The sequence below is a fragment of the Tupaia chinensis genome, unplaced genomic scaffold (genome assembly GCF_000334495.1).
Source record: "Tupaia chinensis unplaced genomic scaffold, TupChi_1.0 Scaffold149131_1, whole genome shotgun sequence".
NCBI lineage: Eukaryota > Metazoa > Chordata > Mammalia > Scandentia > Tupaiidae > Tupaia > Tupaia belangeri.
Genome location: NW_006208977.1, coordinates 2,237,634 through 2,252,250, shown reverse-complemented (window position 1 = coordinate 2,252,250; position 14,617 = coordinate 2,237,634). Strand labels below are relative to the sequence as shown.

At 39.5% G+C, this 14,617-nt stretch overlaps 1 pseudogene; it reads left to right on the top strand.

Moving 5' to 3' along the window:
• Positions 1–3,690: 3,690 nt before the first annotated feature.
• On the top strand, positions 3,691–5,681 carry LOC102489796 (heterogeneous nuclear ribonucleoprotein D-like pseudogene; annotated as a pseudogene).
• Positions 5,682–14,617: the final 8,936 nt, after the last annotated feature.

Here is a 14,617-nt window from a genome sequence, read left to right as displayed (position 1 = left end):
TCCTGAGGAACTCTAAAGATTAATGATAGCACTTCATTTGAAGTGAAAGTTTAGAACTTACTGTCTTTATTCCAAATTTTGAATGTGAGGGTTTCAGAGCCTCATATATTTAGGCTCTGAAGTCACTCAGTAGCCGTTTCTGGCAAACTGAACCCTGTACATATTGACCTGAAGCCAAATTAGAACTCCCTTTACTGCTGTTAAGAAATCAAACTTTAAAAGCATCGGTCCACCCTGCAGAGTAAATAAGAACAGTTTTATTTGGTACTAGAGGCACATAGAAAAGCGTGGCATTTTTCTAACTTGTTAAATTGCCACTTCTGGAGCATTTTAAGTATAGTTTGGGGATGGCTAATATAGATTTTTAATTAATGTCTTTTTTTTTCTTGCTCAGTAATTTTATGGTCTGAAAAATTTTCTTTTAATATGCGATTGTGGGGGGGTTAATGCTCTAAGCACCATGAATATTTCTACAGAGCAACTGTGCTCGGGGACAATTACTTTAGCAGTGTTCAGGGAATGCTCAGTATCATTAACACAGTGTGATTGAGTTAAAGGAAAAGTGTCTTTCACCCAGGGAGTCTAACATGTGGTTAGTGTCTTGGTAATTAACCCATTGCCCTTGAAAAAAAAAAGAAGGTAATTAGAATCAAAGGCAATTAACTCATTTCAGGTGATTTCCTTGGCATCTTCACTCACATCTTAGAATGAAGATTCCAGAAGGATTTGAAGGAAACAAGAGGACAGGAGCAGTGAGATCATAGCAAGAGTGTTAATGAGACTGCTGTGCCAGAGAGTTAGACCCAGCTGGGAATGTGAGGAGGCTCCCTTCTGCATGATGGTGCTCTATCCCTTCAATGCACCTGAAAACAAGAAGAGCCACAGCTTCCAAGTTAAGGACTAAAACTAGACAGGCAATTCTATTAGGCACTTCACCTCAGTCCCTCCCCCGTATCATCAGTTGTTATATGAATGATAATGCTTCTCTCAGAGACCATCAGGATGAAGTACAATAACTGTAAGAGGAAAAGATTTATAAACTTATAGTGCTAGACTTCTATAAAAGGTTATTATTGTTGATAATCACTATATGATGACTTCTTTTGGAAGGTTTCTGTCTGTTTCTTCCACTGGTTCATTTCTAGAGACAAGATCAAAATAAGAGCTGCTTTCTACTAAAAAGGACTAGAAGGTTATATATGGAGTTGTTGGGAAAGTCATGATGCATTCTTACATAGAAAAATATGTCATGACTTTCCCAATGACCTAATAGTTTCAGATCAAAATGGAGTCACAGTAAGTTCTTCAAATTGCAATTCCAAGGAATGAGAGAAGGATGCTCAGAATGGAGCATACTCTGAACAGAGATGTGGAGGTAGATGTAATGGTACCAGGAAATTATTTCCAGAAGGTATAAAAATGTCAAGTGAAGGAGGGACAGAAGAAATGTATTCCAGCCGAGTTAACAGCATGCGTTAGAGGTTGCGAAAGGAACTGGGACACATGGTCCAATTAAAAAATTCTGAAATTCAAATTGTTCAGTATGGTGGCAGCCTAGAATGTGTTGGTTGAGGAGTTGGAATGGGGAGTAGCAAGAGGTAAGCTTAGAGTTGGAGATAGGATCCTGCTTTGGAATAGCCTCATTTGCACCCTATTTTAAGAGTCTATAATGGGACCAGCAGTTAGCATAATGGCTATGTTTCTGGACTCCCATGTAGGTGATCACAGTTCGAGTCCTGGACCCAGTGGCTTAAACTCATGCCAGGCGCATGTGAGTCCCAGTGGCAGATCCTGAGAGGAGAATGGAGGAGAAGGGATTGTGGCGTGGCCATCACCCCTGGGGTGTGATTTCTCACTTTCTGTCTCTCTCTGTCTTTTTGGCAAGCGCACGCACCCTATAGCAAAAACCTCTCCAAAAAAAAAGAAAAAAAAAAAGAATCTATGACATTCACATATAGATACAAATCCGCAGAAACTGAACAAAAACCAGAGTCAATGCCAGCAATACCCAGGTCAAATTTTGCCACATGATCTACTTTGAATTAGCTTTCTATTAAATCAAATTTCACTTAGAAGGAAGTCTTTGGCTCTTGGGTTCATTGTGTCTGTTCTGTATCAGCCTCTGCTAACCTCAGCACTCACTCCATCATCTCCTACCCCACCCATCCCCACGCTGGGCCAATGGACAGCTGGGATCAATTTGGATTGTTTTCCAGTAGAAGTGGGAACCACTGAAGAATTTTGCCTAGATGTGTGTGTGTGTGTGAGACATCCTTCCAGGTAGAAAAGATTGAAAGGGTATGAGACAGAGGCAGAAAACGTAGAAGTAAAACCAGGATTTTGTCCTATCTCATGAGTTAAGGGAGGAAAGTTTCAAACCAGTAGTATAAATAAAAAGGAAAAAAAATAAGCAGTAGAAAATGTCGAAGGACTTTGATCAGAAGTTATTGGTGTTCCTGATAATAATTTCAACAGAGGGCTGAAAATCATACAAAATTGTGCTAGATTGAGGAATATAATAGTGAAAAATAGGGAGTATAGAATATTTTTTCCACTATGTTTGGCTGCGGAAATCACCTCTATATCTTTCCCTCTACATAATACCCCTTCTCACGCTTTGGAGATCCTTCCCTTTAATTCTTTTTTCCTCATACTACCTGCTTCTCAGAATTTTCAGCTTCTGCCTCTCTGAGGAATGTGATAAAATAGTTAAGATAGAACCTGACTTTGTGAATAATTTTCTGTGCAAACTCAGTATATCTTTGGCCCTTATTTTTCTGTCTATAAAATAAGAAAAATAATAAACACATTGGGTATATGAAGAATGATATTGGAAAATAGAAAAACATATGAATAATAAAAATCAGGTGACATCTCAAAGAGCTGAGTCCCATACGGAATCAAAGTGCAATACTCCCCAGCTTCTTCCGACAGAGATATCAAATACATAATAATGCTAGGTAGAACAACGATGGCCAAAATTAGCTTTAAAGCTGTTGTAAATAGTGCATCTTCAGTATAAGCCTCAGGGGCAGGGGAGTTAATCCCTAAAGAAGTATTTATATGTGGAGAATAATTGCTGACTTCCTGTGTCCTGTATATAACCTCTCAGTGTGAGAAGTTGAGGACCACTGTTTTACCTCTGAAAATTTCTTACTCCCCATGCAGCCTTGGGCCAGCCTATTGTATTGTTGCATCCCATAGTATACTACAGCTAGAATGAGTTGCAGCTGGTGGAGAGAAGGGGCTTGCTAATGAATAAAATCTCGGGGCTACAGTTCAGGAACTATGGAGCAAGCACCATCTATGCTGACTTTCTCACTGAGTGCAGCTGTAAATCCTGGCCAGAATGTATAAAGTAGCTCTTTGGGGCCTTTGAAAAGTAAATTTGGGCTGGCCAGTGGCATAGTGGTCAAGGTGGCTGAATCTCACATGCCCAACTACACAGTTCAGGTCCCAGACCTGGTCATAGAAAACACATCAGGCATGTGTGGGTGCATGCCCAAAATCCCAAGAGGAAAATGGAGAAGAGATTGTGGCATGGTCATTCCCACCTGAGGTCGGCAGGCATTCTCTTTCTCTCTCTCACTCTTGCTCTCGCTCTTGCTCTCCGGCAAGTGCCCTATAGCAAAGTTACAAAAAGTAAGAAAAGTAAATTGTAGCAGGAAATTTGAGAGAGAGGATAGGAACATGAAGTACCATGAACTGGAGATGAGAATATGGACTATCTTCAGTCTTCCAAGATTCCCCCAAAATGGAATCAAGGAAGCCAGAAACCAGTGCATTCAGAGGAAGTTCCAGGAGAAGCCCTCTAGTTCTGTATCAAATAATCGGAATAGAGTATCCCATACTCAGAGAGGGTAGTAGAAATAGCTCACTTTTCTAGGTTGTTTTTTTTTTCTTTTTCTCATTTTTTCTATTCTCACTCAAGGCCCTATGCAATCCAATGGTACTACAGTGGAAGACGGGAATCTTCCTTTCTCACCAGAGTAGTTGTGGTCCCAAGAGGGTGAAGCTCTTTCTCCATTGCTCTTGTCCTCTCTCTGTTCTTCCCCCACATGGCTCAACAGGCAGTCACAGGAAGTACGTGGTAGAGGGAGGTGAAGAAAGCCCCAACTTTCTGATGATAGACTGAAGAAAGCCTCAGGAAGCCAGGAAGTGCAAGGTAATCATGGAGAGGAAGGGACTCAGGAAAGGGCTGTGGTCCTCATAAAAGCATTTATGAGTGTTTAAGCTCACCCAGAAGTTGTGCATGTGTGAATCTGATCCCACACGGCATTCCAAAGGCTGTGAGAAATGGAATAACGGATAGATTTCCAAGTTTCAAACTAGCCGTAGGATGAAAAAAATAATGTGAGAGGTCTTCAAACAAGCTCAGGAAAAATGCATACTGTAAAAATATTATACATAGATTTCAAACTTTTTGCACCAAAATAAACTCCTAAGTTCCATACAAGGCTCTGCTGCCGCGGCTACTGCAACCTGAACTGCGCGCCAGCAAGCTCCTGAGGACAGTTCCGTGCCATGGAGGACATGAATGAGTCCAGCAACATGGAGGAATTCGCCGAGGAATCCAAGATCAATGCCAGCAAGAATCAGCAGGACGATGGTGAACTGTTTATTGGCGGCTTCAGCTGAGATACAGGCAAGGAAGATCTGACTGAATATGTGTCTCCATTTGGGGAAGTGTAGACGGCACAGTTAACCCAGAGCCAGCCACTGGGAGATCAAGAGGATTTGGATTTGTGCTTTTCAAAGATGCTGCTAGAGTTGATAAGGTTTTGGAACGAAAAGAACCCAACCTGGATGGCAAGTTGATCAACCCCAAAAGGGCCAAAGCTTTAAAAGAGAAAGAACCTCCCAAAAAGGTTTTTGTGGGGGAACCAGCAGTTAGCGTAATGGCTATGTTGCTGGACTCCCACGTAGTCGACCGTGGTTCCCGTCCCACACCCGATGGCTTAAAACTCACGCGGGTGCGTGTGTGTGCGTGCCCAAGTTCCCGAGAGGAGAATGGAGGGGTGATTTCCCGCTTTCTGTCTCTATGTCTCTCTCTGTCTGTCTGGCGAGCGCACGCCCCCTATAGCGAAAACCTCTCAAAAAAAAAAAAAAAAAAAAAAAAGGTTTTTGTGGGTGGACTGAGCCCAGATCCTTCTGAAGAACAAATCAAAGAATATTTCGGAGCCTTTGGAGAGATTGAAAACAATGAACTTCCCATGGATCCAAAAACAAATGAAAGAAGAGGATTTTCTTTTATTACATATGCTGACAAAGAACCAGTAGAGAAATGATTAGAAAGCAGATACCATCACGTTGGTTCTGGGAAGTGTGAAATCAAGGTTGCACAACCCAAAGAGGTATATAGGCAATAGCAACAACAGCAAAAAGGAGGAAGAGGTGCTGCAACTGGCAGGAGAGATGGTACTAGGGGTCGTGGCCGAGGTCAGGGCCAGAATTGGAACCTAGGATTTAATAACTATTATGATCAAGGACATGGACATTACAATAGTGCCTATGGTGGTGATGAAAACTATAGTGGCTATGGCGGATATGATCATACTGGGGTTAACTATGGGGATTATGGATATGGACCGAGATATGCAGACTACGGTGGCCAACAGAGCACTTACGGCAAGGCATCTTGCAGGGGTGGCAACCACCAACACGATTACCAGTCACGCTAAAGGAGGACACTGGAGGAAACAGGGGAGATGTTAAAAGTCACCCATCTTGCAGCATGACATTGAAGACTGGTCTTCTGCCGATCTGAGATGATTATTTTGTAAAAGACTTTATAGTGTACAAGACACAACTGTGTCCAACTGTCTATAGCCACCAGTTAGTTTTCTTCGTTTTTACTTTGTGCTTTGCTCTCTGTGTTATGACTCACTGTGGATTTTGTGTTTATACAAATTTTATTTGTATGATTTCATGTTAAACCTTAAATAAATGCTTCCTTAGGTGATTGTTTTTCTGCATCAGGTACTTCATAGCTCTGTAAAAAAAGGTAACCTTAAATAAGCAATAACTGAGGCACAGCTTATTTTGTACGGAGTATTGGTCCACAGGGAGAAACTGTAGTCCTTTATAAATAGGTAGCCATGGTCTTCACCCATTTTGGTAGAGGTATTCTACGTGTTAAGGCCTTGTCTCCCTGCTAACTAAGGCTACCACCACACCTTTGATGTCCTTTCCCTTCTGGATATCTGGAGGCTTTCTCAAGAAACTAGATCATAATATTGTGATTGGTGGAGGCTTTCTAGTAACCATGTAATCTTCTGGATTATATTTTTAAAGAAAAATCCTTTTTTAAACAATACCATAGTAGCCTATTTTGCTTTCATAGTATTTCTGGTAAGCCATTTATGATTTGCTCATTGTTTTCAGAGTAAATCTGTGGTCTGCTAGAAAAAGCTTTCTCTAATATTATGAGTTTAATTGTCTTGGTAAAAATCTTCAGATACAAGAAAAGAGTACTGTAAAGCTGTGTGGTAGGAGCTAAAGGTTTAAGAGCACTAAAAATAGTTGCAAGGATCTTGGAAGATAAGTATTAGATTAAAACCTGAGCTAGTGACAATAATTACTTGCATTCTTTCACTATGTCACCGCCATCATCGGAATAAACAAAGTGTTTCGTGTATGGACATTAAGCTGTAGAGTTGTGTGGTGTGAATTAGAAAAACTCATAACTGATCTCATTTTGTTGCAGTGAGGGCATGAGCGGAGTGATTAAGCATCTCCATATTCAGACACAGGAAGGAATAGTGGATGAGATATTCTTGTGTGTATAAATGGTGATCTAAGTGTGGCTAAGTCATGTCATTTTAGCACATCTGGTGCACTGCAAGGTCCATTTATGTCTGTTTTAGAGGACTTCCTCCAACTTTGAGTTTTACATTCAGTATAGTTGGATTTAGAGAAATTAGTTTCTGTGGTTCCAAGTTAGCTGTTGGGATTGGCCTAGGCTTTCACATGCAGACTACACTCATTGTAAGTTGTTCAATGCTAAAGAACTGGCTTGCTAATCCATGTTTTTTATGGTGCCTGTAACTGTTCCAATGATGTTGGTGCTCGCTGAGCTATCAAGTAGCAATGCTCTTGGCCTTTTGGGCTCCCATGTCTCTGTGTGATATACACCTAGGCCAAGTACCAGTGTTGGCTATTCTTCCAATATGCAAGCCTTGGAGAATGGAAGGGAGAACATTTTATTTTGTGTAGTCAGTCAGTGTGGTGTCTAGGGTGATAAATCCTGTTAAGTTCAAATTTATGATTAGGTGATAAGTTGACATTGAAATGGTCCTTTTCCTGATCAAAAATGAATAAAGACTTTTAACAAAAAATAAAAGAAAGAAAAGAAAAAAGAAACTCCTAATTTGATTTTCTTTTCCACAATCTTTTTGAAGTCTCCTCACATGTGACAGATCCAAATAACACTGGAAAGTAATTGATTGATTTATTATTTATTTATTTTATGACAGCAAGTGTGTGTATGTGCATGAGAGAAAGAGATACCCTCAATAAAATCTCATTATACCATGATCCCCTTTCCTCCAGATTGTCAGGATCTTGGGCAACACATTCACCCTGTGTCTTTCAGGCCCACCTGTGGTCGACCAGGTAGCTGACAGCGCTATAGTTCAGTTGGCTGCTGACTGCACCACCATGTTGGGCAAAGAATAATTTTATATAGTGAAGATAGGGTCAATTCACCAAAAGATATACAACCCTAAGTATAAATATATGTAACAATAGAAATTTAAAATACATGAATCAAAAACTGACAGAAATGACAGGAAAAATAAATCCACACTACAACTGGGAGCTTCAACACCCTTTTAAGTAATTAATAAAATTGACAGATTAAAAATTATCATAGGAGCAGCTGGTGATGATGATGCAACTGAACCCACACACAGGGGCGGGGGGTCTGGATTTGCATCCTGGGACCTGCACTAGCACTCTGGGCACATACACATGGGCCCATGATCCATGGTGGCTGAGACTGAGGGTAGGTTATGGTGTGAAAAACCTGTTGGGATGCTCTCTCTCTCTCTCTCTCTCAAGAAATACATAAAAGTAGACAAAAATATCATAAAAGATATAGAAGAATGGAACCACACCATCGAATATTGTATCTAGTTCACAAGCATTCTGCCCAGCAATAGTTGAACATACATTCTCTTTTTTTTTTTTTTTTAGAGAAAGATTTTTGCTGTAGGGCAGATGTGCTTGCCAGAGAGACAGAAACAGACAGACAGAAAGCAAGAAATCACCCCCTGGGGGGAGGGCCACATTGCAGTCCCTTCTCTCCCATTCTCCTTTTGGGATTGTGAGCATGCACGCACATGCACTCAGCGTGAGTTTTAAGCCACTGGGTCCTGAACTTGAACCACGGTCGACTACATGGGAGTCCAATGATGTAACCATTATGCCATCAGCTGGTCCCATTTTTTAAAAAAATATCATCTTTTGTCTTAACTATCTGACCCAACATTGAATGAAACTGCCAACAATGGTTTCTACCTTTGTTTCTCAAAATTCAGTGCTGATTTCCTTGGGATCCTGGGCATGCATGCACATGTGCCCGGCGTGAGTTTAAGCCACCTGGTCCAGGATTTGAACCATGGTTAACTACATGGGAGTCCAGTGACATAGCTATTTCACTAACTGCTGGTCCCCACATGGGATATTTTTTTGAAGATATATCACATCTGGAGTCATAAAACAAACCTTAACATATTTAACAGAAAAGAAATCATACTAAGTATATTCTCTGATCACAATACAATTAAGCTAGAAATCAATAAGCAAGAAAAATAAAAACTCCAAATACTTGGAAATTAAAGAATACATTTCTAAATAATAAATTTATCATAGAGGAAGTTCCAAGGGAAATTAGAAAACATTTCTACAAAAACAATATGGAAAATACAAAAAAAAAAAGAACAAAGTATTTAGGATGCAAGAAAGCAGTTTTTAGAGAAAATTTCTATAATTAAATGTGTGTGTTGAAAAGAAAAAGTCTCAAATCTGTCATCAAGGCTTGCTCCTTGGGCAACCACAAGAAAAGGATCAAAGTAGGCATAATGTACACTGAATGATGGAATTCAAAACAGAGAAAAAAATACAAAAATTATTGAAATCAAAAGCTAGTTCTTTTAAAAATACCGATACTTTTAGCAAAACTGATGAAGAAAAGGGAGAGAATGGTCACAATTCCAATATTTAGAATAGAAGAAGGCTCTCACAAGACCTATAGAACACAGAAGTTGGGTAACTTGGGAAAAAATCACTTAAAATCTCAGCTGCACTGCATCGAAATATCATAATTGACATTTTTTCAAAGTATATTATAGAAGGTAAAATTAGTTTAACTGTGAGAAACACAAAAACTCAATGTAATATTGATTTGAAGAAAAGGAAAACATGGAGTTAGACTGCCCAGAGCTGGAATGGTGCTCTGGTATTTCCTAGCCATCAGCTCTTGAATTTTTGCTGTTTCACCATTCATGGCTTCTGTTCTCAAGATGACCTCATGCTTCAGTATGGCTGCTGGAGCAAAGCATTCAACATCCATTCCATGAAACAGGAAGGAGGAAGCTCAAAAGCATGATAGGGATTATACTTTGTATGAATGAACCAGATTCTCTTTTGTGAGGACTAATGCCATTGTGAGCCTTCCTTCTCTCTCACCCATGCTGTGACCTTTGCTGGTCCTGTGCAGGAAGGGTTTTTTCCTTGAGATAATGACCTATTTACTTCACTGACATAGCTGGTCTTTACCAGGAAAAGATTAATGCTTTTGAGAACTTTGGGGCAATCCTGTTCCAAATTAAGTGACTTACTTCCCCCAGCATTGCTTCAATTATTTAGCCCCTTTGTTTTCCCTTTAAAAACTCCAGCTTGCTTCAAGGCAGTGCATAGTGCAACTGAGAATTCTTCTGGGTTGCCATCTGCTCAACCCTTCCTATCTGACAAACTCCTGTTAAGTGCTTCATGGTGTTGCTTGCTTCACTTTGTATTCTCAAAGTACCTTCTAAAGTAGATGCAATACATTGGCTTCAACCCCTAAAATACCTCCAGGAACCCTCTCCAGAAACCCTCTCCAGAAATAGTAAGCATAACTTCTACACTATCCCGTTGATGAGAGCTTGTTCATTTAGCCACATTTAACTGAAAGGAAGACAGGAAAATATGAAGAGACATAAAAATGGAATTAAAGTATGCATTTATTTTGGTGAAAAATTTATTTTAAATCCATGCATAGTTTTTTTTCATAATATGCATGTTAATAAATATCAAAAAAAAGTCTCCATACTCCTGCTTTGGTTTCCATAAACAAACTGTGACCTCATTTCTAAGGCTGCCTTTGGTTGGTTGCTAGGTTACAGCCAATCACAACAGCTAGTTTTCAGTCAATCACAGGCATCCTGCCTTTTAAACTGTGCTATTGCAGACAAATTTCAGAATGTAATCAATCCAATTGTTTTTCTACTCCATCCCTTCACTTTCATTTTTGTACGTCACTTTCCCTTTCCTGCACAGGTCACTCTCTCTCTGGAACTTAAAAATATCCTGTGGCAAAGCTAGTGGCATTGCCGGACTCCATGCTGCCTGTGGCTGCAGGCCCTAACAGCCGGGACCTGTGGCTCCACCCTCTACTAGGCTTTGGACCTCTGGTTTGTGTCTTGGGACCTTGTACCCCTTCCCATGCCATCCGGAGACAGGATCAAGCCAGTTGCATTGCCAGACACCAGGCTGCCTATGGCTACAGGCCCTAATGGACAGGACCATGGGTCATCCTCCCCACCCCCCACTTGCCTTTGGACTCATAGAACTTTGGTGTTTTTATAGCCCATGGTGTGCATTGGATGCCAAGCAATTTTTCTTTGCTCCTAAGGTGAAGCTCATTAGCTCACCACTCTTTAGAAACAGGGAGGATGTTGGGTTACCCAGGACCTGTGACAACAGTGCAGGGTACTGCTGAGCAACAGGGAGGCAGACCAGAAGAAAGATTGCCAATTTTCTACTCCTGCACACCTTTGAACACTCAAAGTTACCTTGAATAAGTTAGGAAGGAACCATAGATTGTTTTTGTCGATCTAGCTATGATGTGCCTTGGTCATAGACCATCAGATGACACAATCGCAGAGGCACAAGAAATATGAGCAACCAACAAAATGTCTCTCCCCCAAGGGAAAAAAAATCAATCCCACATCACCCACAGATAACACAATGGACGTCATGAACATGTTGGATAAACAGTTCAGAATATTTGTAATGACCAAACTAAATGAGATGCAAGATAAAAGAGACAATGAACTCCAGGAGATGAGGAAGTCCTTTGATTATTTGAAAGAAGAAATAGACACCTTAAAAAAGAATCAGATGAAACTGTTAGGGATGAAAAATGTGATACAGAAAATTAAAACCTTCCTTGAAAGTATTAAAAGTAGATCAGATCAGGCAGAAAATTGAATCTCGAATGTAGAAGACAAAAACTTTGACCTAGAAAAAGTATCAAGAAGATTGAGGAAACAGTCAAGAAAAATGAGGATAATTTGTGAGGAATACTGGATACCACCAAGCACCCAGTATTTAGATAACTGGTGTCCCAGAAGAGAAAGAAAATAACAAGGGCATTGATAACCTATTCCATGAAATCTTAGAAGAAAACTTTCCAAACTTAGAAAGGCATTCAAATATACAGATGCAAGAAATACATAGGACCCCAAATAGAATCAACCTAAGAAGACTCTCTCCAAGGCACATCATAGCCAGATTGACAAAAACAACAAAGACAAGATACTAAAATTGGCAAGAGGGAAACATCAAGTTACTTACAAAGGTCACCCCATCAGGCTAACATCAGACCTCTCATCTGAAACAATGCAGGCAAGGAAAGAATGGGGAAACATAGTCAAAGTGTTGAATGAAAAACAATTTCAACCAAGAATACTATACCCAGCAAGATTATCTTTCATATGGGAAAAAAGATGAAAACATTCTTGGATAAACAAAACCTGAAAGAATTTACCAACACCAGACCAGCTCTTCAAGAGGTTCTGAAGAGAGTGCTATACCAGGACAGTTATAAGAGAACAACAACAAAAAAAAAAATCAAGAAAATGGTTCACTTAATGATAGGAACAGGTCTAGAAAGATCGATACTAACATTGAATGTTACTGGATTAAATTCTCCAATTATGAGACAAAGACTGGTCAAATGGACAAAAAAAAAAAAAAAAAAAAAAAAAGAGGACATAAAAGCAGTGAAGGTACTTAATGAGAAACACACCATGTGGATAAAGACATACATAGACTAAAAGTGGAGAGCTGAGTAAAGATAATCCATGCAAATAGAAATAAAAAAAGGACTGGGGTTGTGATAATGATTTCAGACAAAATAAGCTTCCAGACAAAGACTGTAAGAAGAGACGAAGAAGGGTATTATATATAATAGTAAATGGGGTAACCCAGCAAAAAGGTATAATGCTTATTAATATCTATGCACCCAACACGGGAGCACCTGAATATGTGAAGAAAAGACCACCGGAGCTAAAAGGAGAGATAGGGAGAAACACTATAATTGTTGGAAATCTCAAAACCCCATTATCTCCTTTAGACAGATCTTCTAGATAAAAAATAGAGAGATACAGGACCTAGATGATACTCTAAATCGAATGGGCTTGATAGATATCTATAGAACTTTCCACCCTAAGACCACAAAATATACATTTTTCTCACCCCAGCATGGAAACTTTTCAAAGATTGACCATATGATAGGACACAAATCAAGCCCTTACAGATTCAAAGACATAGAAACTATATCCAGCATCTTCTTTGACCATGATGGAATTAAACTCAATATTAATTTCAAGAAACATCTGGGAACCAGCAGTTAGTGTAATGGCTATGTCGCTGGACTCCCACGTAGTTGACTGTGGTTCGCGTCTCGGACCCGGTGGCTTAAAACTCACGCCGGGTGTGTGTGCGTGCGTGCCCAAGATCCCGAGAGGAGAATGGAGGAGAAGGGATTGTGGTGTGACCATCCCCTCTGGAGGGTGATTTCTCGCTTTCTGTTTCTATATCTCTCTCTGTCTGTCTGGCAAGCACATGTGCCCTATTGCAAAAACCTCTCCAAAAAAAAAAAAAGAAACATTCTCAAAAATACACAAACACATGGAAACTGAACAACCTACTTCTGAATGACTTCTTAACTACTGAAGAAATTAAGTCTGAAATAAAAAAAAATATGGAATGAAAATGATAATGAGTACACGAGTTTCCATAATCTATGGGACATGGCAAAAGCAGTCAGAAGAGGAAAATTCATAGCAATTAGTGCTCATAAGAAAAATATGGAAATGTGGCAAATAGATAACCTAACATCATGCCTCAGGGAATTGGAAAAACAACAACAACAACAAAAAATGCCAGGTGAAAAGATATAATAAAGATTCAAGCAGAAAAAAAGTGAAATAAAAAACAAATGAACCATACAGAAAATAAATGGAAGCAAACACTGGTTCTAAGAAAAGATTAACAAGATCAACACACCATTGGCTAGACTCATAAAGAAGAAGAATGAAAGAAGCCAGATAAATCAAATACATGATGAAATAAGCAACATTACAACAGATGTAAGAGAAATACAAAATAATCATTAGAGGATATTATGAGCGACTACATGCCAACAAACAAGAGAACATGGAGGAGATGGCCAAATTCTTGGATGCATATAATCTACCAAGATTGAATCAGGAGGACATAAAAAACCTCAATAGACCCATAACAAGCCAGGAGATTGAATCAGTAATAAATAAATTCACGACAAAGAAAAACCCAGGTCCAGATGGCTTCACTTCTGAATTCCACAAAATTTTTAAGGAAGAGTTAATCCCTATCCTATTCAAATTATTTCTAAAGATTCAAAAGGAAGGAAACCTTCCAAGTTCATTTTATGAAGCCTTCATCCTCCTCATTCCCAAAACAGATAAGGATATGACAAAAAAGGAAAACTACAGACCAATATTGCTGATGAATATAGATGCCAAAATTCTCAACAAGATACTTGGAAATCGTATCGAACAACATATAACAAAGATTATTCATCATGACCAGGTAGGCTTTATCCCAGGGATGCAAGGGTGGTTCAACATACACAAGACCATAAATATAATACACCATATTAACAGAAAGAAAGATAAAAACCATATGATGATTTCAATGATGCAGAGAAAGTATTTTATAAAATACAACATCCTTTCATGATTAAGACTCTCAGTAAGATTGGTATAGAAGGGTAATTTCTCAACACTATAAAAGTCATATATGAAAAAACTATAGCTAACATTAAACTGAATGTATAAAAACTCATACTAGACTAGGCTGCCCCCTGTCTCCACTGCTTTTTAATATAGTGCTGTAAGTTATAGCTACTACAATCAGAAAAGAGAACAATAGGGAGCCAGCAGTTAGCGTAATGGCTATGTCGCTGGATTCCCACATAGTCGACCGTGGTTTGCGTCCCGGACCCGGTGGCTTAGAACTCACATGGGGCGCGTGTGCGTAAGTGCCCAAGATCCCAAGAGGAGAATGGAGGAGAAGGGATTGCGGC